The sequence below is a fragment of the Manihot esculenta genome, chromosome 6, assembly GCF_001659605.2.
Source record: "Manihot esculenta cultivar AM560-2 chromosome 6, M.esculenta_v8, whole genome shotgun sequence".
In the NCBI taxonomy this organism is placed as follows: Eukaryota; Viridiplantae; Streptophyta; class Magnoliopsida; order Malpighiales; family Euphorbiaceae; genus Manihot; species Manihot esculenta.
This window is the reverse complement of record NC_035166.2, coordinates 26,237,269-26,247,572: the sequence shown is the minus strand read 5'-3', so window position 1 is coordinate 26,247,572 and position 10,304 is coordinate 26,237,269. Positions and strand designations below refer to the sequence as shown.

At 33.2% G+C, this 10,304-nt stretch overlaps 1 long non-coding RNA gene across 1 annotated transcript; it reads left to right on the top strand.

The window, feature by feature from the left end:
* Positions 1-8,544: 8,544 nt before the first annotated feature.
* LOC122723902 lies at positions 8,545-9,160 on the top strand. Its single transcript, XR_006351080.1, has 2 exons — positions 8,545-8,742; positions 8,871-9,160. It is a non-coding gene; the product is annotated as an uncharacterized LOC122723902 (long non-coding RNA).
* The last annotated feature ends 1,144 nt before the right edge of the window (positions 9,161-10,304 follow it).

Genomic DNA, 10,304 nt, shown 5'->3' with positions numbered 1-10,304 from the left:
ATGGAACGGGAAGCTGTCATTAAAGAACAAACATCTATGGAGAGTCAATTAAGTTCCTTGAGAATGCAAATTAACCATCTCAATTTGGAAGTAGAGGAGCAAAAAGCCAAGGTAAACTTGGATATAATCTTTGGCAAGTTCTTTGGTTTGAAGTTATCATAATGCATGTCCCCTTTTCAGGTTGTTTCAAACTTTCAATTCGTAACAATCATGATGAGGCTCAATCTGAGCTAGATTTGATCCTTCAAAAGATGAAGGAATGTGATTCTCAAATTAGTAGCATTCTGAAGGAGCAGCAAAAACTTCAACATAAAATTGGTGGGACAAAGCTTGAGAGGAAGAGGCTAGAAAATGAGGTAATTTGGTTATAGTCTTGTATGCATACTTGCCAACATGAGTTGCTAAAACTTGCACTTTCAATTGCTGGAATAGGTGAAAAGAATGGAAGTGGAACGGAGAGATTGCTCTACGAAGGTGGACAAATTAATTGAGAAGCTGTTATGAAACCAGATTCTTGCTTACAGAAAAGAACAGAAATTAGGGAGGAGATAGAGAAAGAAAGGAGAGAAGGAATAGAAGAATAGAAAAAAGAAGGAATTCTGTATTTGTTATTAACTTTTGGAATGCCTGATACAAGTACAACTCTCCTATTTATACTAATTCCTACTAGTTAGTTGTAACAGAATAACCGCTCTGCCATTACAGTCAGCTCATCTCCTTTCAGTCTACTCATCCTCTATTCATAACAGAAGCATCCCTGGAGTGCTTCTGAGAAACAACTATTTGGAAGAAGTGGGACAGATTATGATTTTATGTCCCATGATCCTTGTAAAGCAAGGGAAGAACTTGAGCAGTTGCAAGCCGAACAATCAGGTCGTGTGACTTTGAAAGCTTTAAATGTTGTAGTTGCTGTTAGTATTACTCCTTTTTTACACATTTTATTGTTCAGCAATTTTGATTCTGACTGAAAAGGTGGCCTATGCTTGTGTTCTAGGTGTTCTATTGCTAAATTATACCTTTTTTTGGACTTAGCACCAAAAGGTTGATATATATATATGTATATATTAAACCCTTATGAAAAGCCTTGAGAAAGGGGTGAATGAGAAAGTTATGGCAATGTTTGAGAAAGCAGAGGATGAGTACCATGATCTAATGACCAAGAAAAATATCATTGAGGTATTTTACCTTGAATGTGCATGAACATGATTGTAGCTTTACTTTCTACCCTTGTGCTTTGCTAATTTTGTGTTCAACTAGAATGACAAGTCTAAATCAAGAAAGTGATCGAAGAGCTTGATTGATAAAGAAGGAAACTCTCAAAGTTACTTGGGTTAAAATTAACATGTTGTGTTCAACTAGAATGACAAGTCTAAATCAAGAAAGTGATCTAAGAGCTTGATTGATAAAGAAGGAAACTCTCAAAGTTACTTGGGTTAAAATTAACAAGTATGTTATATTTCTTTCTTCATATATGCTAGATTTTCCCCCTTTTAGCCAATCATTCATGTTATTCAGGCTTGTTATGCATGCTATAATTTTTTATTTCAGAAAACTTGAACATAATTGCTCTTCCAAATTTTTATTTATCAGCGACTTTGGATCCATTTTTTCTACCCTGTTACCTGGAACCATGGCAAAGCTTGAACCTCCTGAAGGTTGCAATTTTCTGGATGGTCTGGAGGTTCGTGTTGCATTTGGAGGTGTTTGGAAACAATCATTGTCAGAACTGAGTGGGGGTCAACGATCTCTGCTCACCCTTTCTCTAATCTTGGCACTGCTTCTCTTCAAGCCAACTCCAATATTATATCCTGGATGAGGTATGCTTTACTGGGATTTGCTTGATTACTGGGCTTTTATAAAAACTGCTTCTAATCCTTTTTACCCTTGTACGCATTGGATTTATTGTTAAATTATGATTACTTTATATTTTCAAAGTTCAAGTCTAATCAAAGTTCATACATAAAGGTATGCTGAAAAAGAAAAAAAAAATTCTTATGCAAAGGTACATGAAAGGAAAAGGAAAAATGTATCTGTTTGGAAAATTATTGTACAATTCTAAATTGCATTACAGAGATACTGTTGAGGAGAATTTAAAGGCAACTGAAATGTGTAGAAAGTAAACTTTAATGTTTCTTTTCATAACAGACTACTTCAAACAATAATTTTATTAAATTTTTATTTGGTCTCATAATTGACACATTTTTGGAATAAAACTATCATGCGAATGATTTGCAAAGGACTTAGTTATTAATGCTGTTGACAGGTTGATGCGGCTCTTGATTTAAGCCATACACAGAACAAAGGGAGAATGATCAAAGCTCACTTTCCACATTCTCAGGTTCAATGATTTTCTTTTTAGGGAAGACAGGTCCTATGAATTTCTTTTCCTTTTTTGTGCATTTAATGGCAAAGGAAATAGTTTAGCGGCTGAATATCAAGAGTTGAAGCAAACAAATTTGGGTGATAACAAGGAACAACAAATAATTTCCTGATATTTCATTTATTTTAAGCACAATATACTTTGAGTCTTCTCTTACACCCTTTTTCTTTGTCCTGCATGCTGCTATTGATATGCCAGTAGTAACACAAAATTCCGCATTTTAGAATTCATGTTTCAAATGTTATAGTTTGTAAAATTCCACTATGATGTCTAGTGTTCATTTGGGGGATTTGTGATCCTACATAGGGATAGGGTTAAAAGTGGTAAAAACATTCGTGTAAGAGCCCTAGTGTGATATTGCTGATCACATATCCTCCATTTGGAATTAAGAATTTTGCAAGAATTCAACTCAATTGATTTATTTTCCAACAATTTTCTTGTTTGGAATGAAAAAAATTCAAGTCTTTTTAACTTAAAAAAAATTTCAGTTTAAAATAAGTTGACACCATGCATAGTTTTGTAAAAATAAATTTGAATTCTTTTATTGCAAAATGAATTATGCCAAAGTAAGAGATAGAGAATGAAATTTCTAATAAATTGACATTTTTGTCAGACATCCTAGGCTGGCTGCATTATTTTACATCAATTTGCAAAAATAAGACTACCTTTACCATTTACATACCCTCTGTCTGGCTTCTCCTTCCCTTTCTAAATTGCTTGTTCAGATAGTTTGTTGCAGAGGTTGTCAATTGAAGACTGGGCCGTGAAGCATGACGATCTGTTCGTTGCCCGGTAATGTAATGTTAATTTTGTAGATGTATGTTAAGCTGTAAATTTTGTACTAAATAATAATATATTGTATGTTAATGCTAGTAGATATATGAAATGAAAACATGGAGCTCTGTTCATCGAATTATTTCTGTGATCAACATTGACATAATTTAGATGAAAGAAAATTATGCAGTTTGATGAGTTGGGTACACGGATGAATTTTAGTGGAGGCGTACAAAGTTAATAACTGAGCTTGCGTCCAATAGACTGGGTCACTTGAATTCTAGAGTTGAGAAGTCATAGACTGGGCGTATAGATCAGGAATTAGCTTGGGTTTAATTGGCCTACATTTGATCAATTTCAAGAATTTAGCATCGGTCTCATTGGCCAGGGAAAGAGAGTAGGTATGTTTGCACAATGAAAAGCCTTAGTGGACCTAAAATGGGGGCATTCACAATTAGAAAGTGCATTGCTTGAACTTAAAGGCATGAGGTCAGCAGTCCTGGTCTTTTCTTGTTCATTTACAGTGATGCCTTGAAGGCTTGAACAAGTCAGATTCTGGCTCGAGGAATTTCCGCTAGCCTAATATTAGTCAATTATTGGGGCTCTAATCTAAGAAGGGAAAGCAAAAAGGCTATGGTACTATATATTTCGTCCTAGACGTTGTGATGGTTGTATCAGCTAAAAAGGGAGAAAACCATGGCATTCAAGCAGTATTTCATTATTTTGGGGGTTCTCTTTGTTATGCTTTTGCTTACTTCACAAGCAGCAACAAGGGAGCTGAGGCCATTTTCTTCTAAGCATTTTATGCCTAGTAAGTCTTTATACCTCTTCATCTATTATGTGCAGGATAGTACTCATGATAAAGTTTTTAACAGACTGCTAATGGACTCTAGAAAAATTTCTAGTAATAACTAAAATGTTTTTATTTATTTTATAAAATATAGCTAATGAGAATGAGTTTTAGAAGTTGTTAAATAAATAATAATTTTTAGTTAATTCTGAATGCGTTAAGCCTAAATAGCATGGATATGAATATTAAATTATTCTTATGGATCAAGGAAATGAAGAGGAAAAAATAAAAGAAATTTAATGTTTTTAAATTCTCTTGTTTGGACATCAATCAAAAGAGATAATAATAAATAAAAAAAAGAAATTGAGAGAAAAGTGGGTAATTTATATTTCTCAACCGGTTGTATTTAGTCTAAAATATTTTCTCTAAATTAGTGAAAAATAGAAAAAAAAATAGGATTAATTTGTATTAAAATACTTAATGCTCTCATTATTTTAAAGCGTCTTTTTCTTAACTTATGAGGGTAGGATAGTATTTTTACAATTCTCATTCAATAGATCCCTATTCTAATTGTATCCAAATAAAAAAAATATCGTATTCCTATTTCTTTTCATTTCTCATTTTTAATTTCTCGTCCCTCCATAATTACGCATCCAAACACAAGCTCGGTTTTTTTTTTCTTTTAAGGAGGATTAGTCATTAGTTTTTATATGGATATAGTCTTTCCTAGTTTGGAGGATATTTAGCTAACCTATAAAAATTGGCTTAAAATTATAAAAATTGACTCGGTAAGTAGTAGAATATATTTATTATTAAAATTATTAAAAAAGATATTATATAAGGTATATAGTGAAGTTTTTAAAATTAAAAGCAATATAGTGATTTGTTTAGTCAAATTAACTTATAAACTTAATATTTATAAGCACCAAAATAAAAATTCAGTTTTTCATAATTTATTTTTTTTAATTTATAAGTTGAACATATAAATTTGAAAAATGTTATATACAAATGAGTCATATTATTTTTAGAGCTTATAAACTAGGGTTTATTTTATTTTTAAAGTTTATAAGTTAGTCTAAGATAAACACCCCCTTAGTTATTTGAGCATTTCTTGAGTTTTTTTGGGCTTCTGCCGTAATTTAGATTACTTATTTTTTTTAATTAATGTTTTAATTGAAATTAAAATTTATAGTTTAAAAAAAAAACTCTAATATCAATCCTCCTTTCAGTAAAAAAGAAACAAAAAAAACCTAGGCATCTGGAATAAATTGAATGTTCAACAGTTTTTCAAAAAACAAAAAAAAAGTAGTACACTTCATTTTTTTTTTTTTGGAATATCATAAATAAGCCTCTTCTACGTTTATTTTCTTCAGAAGTTGTCTCTGAGTCCCCACAAAAACTTGAACAACATGCACATTTTTGCAAATGAAATCTCAGATAAATAGGAAAAGGCGTGATCCATTCATTTAGATTGATCTAAATTGCAGTTTCCTGGCACAGACAATTTGAAGTTACATAAATTTTTTCCCTAAGACATGCATCGATCTTTCAGATGAAGAGAAGAGGGTACAGCTTGTGGGGCTTAAAGCTGGAGGAGGGCGTCAACGATCAGATGATCCTTGGGATGGAAACTATTAAAATCCTGGTAGTCAATGAATAAATTATTTGTCATCTTATCTTTCTTTAGCACCTCCATGCTTGATGGATATCTCATACATCATAATAAGAGCAAGCGAGCTCTGCTGTAATAATTCTGCCAGGCTACTGGTTTGTCAGGATCTTTACATTCCTGTTAAATTCCTGTTTATTTGAAGAAGTACGTTGAAGAATGAACCATACCAGATATTTATTACGGAATAAAAGAATTTGACATCCACCAATACGGGACTTCAAATACTAAACTAATACATCTCATTACATTGGAGCTTATATTGCATCAACACGTAGTGCATGTATACTTGGTGCTGCTCTCAAATCTTGCTAAGACAATATTGAATCCAAGAGGCAGCCTTAATACAATTATTTATCAATAGAAACTGGCAATGCCAAAAGCTGACAGTTCTCAGAATGGATGGGAATCTGCTTGGTGTCAAAATCCCTGTTGAGATTAGTCAGCTGAACCGGCTAGCAGTGCTTGATCTTTCTGCCAATCAAAACTTCCAGGAAATACCAGTTGAACTCGGAAAATTATCCAAATTGTTGTCTATAAGCCTGAAAGATAACAGGCTTTCAGTTCAGGTGCAAGCGGAAATTGCAGAACTATATAGCCTTACTCTCTGTAGATCTCTCCATGAACATGCTGAGAGGACCAATTCCATATCACATAGGCGACTGCACTAGACTTCAACGGTTAAGCTTTGGGCAAGAATATCTTGAACGGGACTTATTTTGGTATTTGAGAAATAATATGCTTACTAGAGAAAGACTTTCTCGGCTTGGGAAACTTACGGATTTAGAACAACTCAAATGTCGTGCAATAATACTAGTGGCTCAGTTCCTGCTTTGTCTTTGCAACATGTCGTGTTTTAGTAATAGTGGTCCAGTCTTCATGGTTGGCTTGATTTCGTGTGGTTGAATCCTGTCTCTAAATCCGTGTGAGCGTCACTAAATCCTAGTGGTTCAATCCTGTCACTTGGTTTAAAGAAATTTGTAATAACTCTTGAACGATATTACAGAAACTAGCCATGCTCACAAGACATGTTATACTAATATATCAAAATTTTAAGAAAATATAAATAACTTTTATAATAATTCAAAAGTTTTCAATAATTTCTATTAATATTTTCAAGTGTCATAGTAACAATAAAACTTGAAATAAAAAAGTAAAATTAATTTATATTAACATTATTTAATTAGAAATAATTGTATAAGGACGGCCATGACTTGCACGTTTACAAAGTCAAGTCCAAAGTTGTAATGATTAATATCAACAGCTTTCCTTTCCGTCCATGCCACTGATAATTACATGATTTTTTCACTGAACCAAATCTAAATTAAATGCATCAAAATAATTTCCCAAGTGTGAAAATGAAATCCATAAATTAAAAAGCTATACGCGTACGCATGACACATTCCTCTACACATACCGTAAAAATCAACGCGTTCAGCCGAAAATATTGTCTCAACTAAAGCCAGACATGTGTATATATACACAGCTCAGCACAGCAGCTCAGATATGTGCTTGTGATCCGACAAGAATTAATGGCTTGTAAGAAGGTTTTGTACTTGTGGGTGATTCTCTTCATCTTCGTGCTGGCACTCCTGGCCTCTGCTGCTGCATCTAGGCATCAGATAAGGAATGCCAGGCTTCTAGTCACAGGTATTATAATTTTTAATCTGTTGGTGCTTATAAATTTAATTATTTAAATGACATGATATTAATTTGTAGTCTTGGTTGGTATACAGAGAAGAATGCCAGGATGCTTGATGCAGATTATACGCCTCTAGATGACCCACATGGAGGCAATTATGGCCAACGTACCTGATTGGCTATTAAAATCTAATATGATTCTGGTGCAATAACTAATAAGAGATCTTAACTACTGCCTGTTCTGCAATTCTTGCCTGGCTAAGTGGGTAGCTTCCACCATGCACAATCAAAATGTGTATTTTTGTGAAGCGTTGAAGCTCTTGATATAACATTATCTATGTATTATATCTGAATAGTTTTCCTATGTAAACAATTGTCACATCAGATTTTATAGACTAAATTTCTTGATTTACATAAAAAAATAAGAATGTTTAATTTCTTAGTTTTCACATTAAATTTCTTGATTATGAATTTAACATTTTAAATTAAATTGAAATTAAATTAAAACTTTTAAGTTAATTTAGATAAAAAAGAGTTAAATTAAAATTTTCTAACAATAAAATGGTCAAATTGAATAGCAAGCTACCCATAAAGTATTAACATACTAATGATTTTTTTTTTAAAAAATTGTACTAAAATAAAAAAATAAAAGTTAAAAATGAAGGACAAATCTGAAATAGAAACGGAATCTTCGGTGACTAAACAAATAAATATTCTTTTTTTGAACTGGAAATGCAATTAGTACTTGGGTTGATTAGTACTGAATTTCAGAATTACAAATTCCCTTAGTGGGTGCGATGTTGGCAGGCGGTGGAAGTGGAACTGAATAAGAGAGGAAATACAATAGTGGCTGGACTCGCAGCCGACATATCAAACTTCAATAAATAAATTTATCATCACTCATCATACAACTAAAAACCAAAGCAAATATTTTACAGGGCATTCAGTTGTACACGTAGTTGGAATTTGCAACCGTTAGATATTTTTATTGAGATTTATATATAATTACGTATAACTTTAAATATAAATATTTAATTAAATAATTATTAAACTTATTTCCATATGAAATCATGCATTTTATAGCCTTATAATATTCTTTTTAATCACCCGATTAAACTTAACTAAGCTTATATGGATGTTAATAAGAATATAACATGTAAACTGATTGAATTGGTCAAATTAAGGAAATATATCAGTTTTCCTGTTTCTCCAACTCTATAATTGCTCGCAAAGACCAATCCACTTTAGAATTGTCGAATCGGACTTGAAAAGAATGGCTCACGCTTGCAATGAAAGCTGATGCCAATGATTAAGGAGCCTATTCGCGCCTATAAAAGTAAAACATATGAACACGATTTGTATATCAAGAAATGGCTACCGGGAAAAGTTTTTTTCTCTGGGAGGTGGTTCTCTTGAGTTTCATGCTCTTCTTGGCCTCTGCAATGGGATTAAGGCAACTGCAAGAATCTTACAAGCCTCATGCAACTGGTAAGTAAAGTACCTGAACCTGTCTCTCTCTATTGGATCCTCAATTAGAAAGTAATTTTCATTAAAATTCACACTCGTAGGAGGTTACAAAGGGAAAATGGAATTAATTTTTCTTCCTGTTATTGCAGCAGAGGATGCTACTTGGGGAGGCAACTATAATGCTAGGCCTCCTGCCGTCCAATTATGAGCTTCTTCTAATGCTCAAGTTATTAATTCAGCAAGAAATAGAATCAATATAATTAGCTATGATAGTTTAAGTTTGGGGCTCGTTTCTTTTGCAGCTTATATTTGTGGCTTGGCCTTGTATACTAATTTCATCTAATGAAATTTGTTTCTGATTAAAAAAAACAATGCATTTATTAGACCAATAATAAATTATTCAAACCCTAATTCAATGATCCCAATTACTAGATGTACGTTGAAAAAAAAAGGGGGGGAACCGGAATTCATCAAACTGGGTCGTTTCAATATTTAATTAAAAACAAAAGTACATTTCGATCGGACTCCCACAAGCTCCCGCGATGGTACGACACGACATTGACAACCCACTTTCAATTTTATCTTTTAATTCGGTTCTGTTAAACTTTCTCAAATATGGCGACGGAAACGATCAGAAAATCGAAGCTCCGGTGTTTTAAGGTACTGAAAGACGAGTTGCAATGATGAAAAATTAATATTTGAGTTGAGTTAAACTTTGGGCAGATTTTCGAGTTCTTCATGAACACTAATGCTGAAAGAGCCAAGCTCACAACTCATGTGAGCAAAACCCTGCATTCTTTGCCTGAAAACCCTTATTTCATCCTTTCTCCATCTGGATTTCCTAGGTATTCTGGTAATACATGGCACCGAATGCGAACGATTGCTCAGACCATTTAACCTCAATGTTTACTTTGATCCATAAGCTTAGGGAAGCCATGGGTTGTGGTTGCAGATGAAAGAGGAAGGTATCATTTTAGATAGTCCCTCGTCACATGTATTATGAAATCTTATGAGAAAGCTAGTTTGCCCCGTCATGCTTCTAGGATGTTGTTGGATATGAAGAATGTTTATTCTTGTGAATCAACATATAAATCCTATGATGTTGTGTTGGAGAAACTGGTAGCTTGTATCAGCCTTAGTGTTCTTTGATAATCCCTAATATGTGCTTTATGCAAGGATGGGAAAGAACTATGGACATTCTTGGTGACATGTCAAGCAAAAAATGCAAACATGACATCTTTACATTTAATACTCTAATATTTGGTTTGTGCAAGGTTGATAAGCTGGATGAATCCTTAGGACTATAATGTGATATTGTTATTAGATTTAGAGGATGCCATGCTTTTTTAAGGATAGTGCAATACAAGAAGTACTCGCTTGTAAGGTATGTGATTCATCAAGGTATGGCATCCAACACTGTGAGACACGACAGCCTAATGGTTTCTGCAGGGGGGCCACATTCGGGAAATAACTTTTGTACCTAATGAGGTGACGTGGTATATTTTGATCAAACATTGCTTAGAAGAAATTGGCAAGCGGAGTAAAAAATTTATCCTATTCTCAGTTTCCCTAGGAAGATGAAA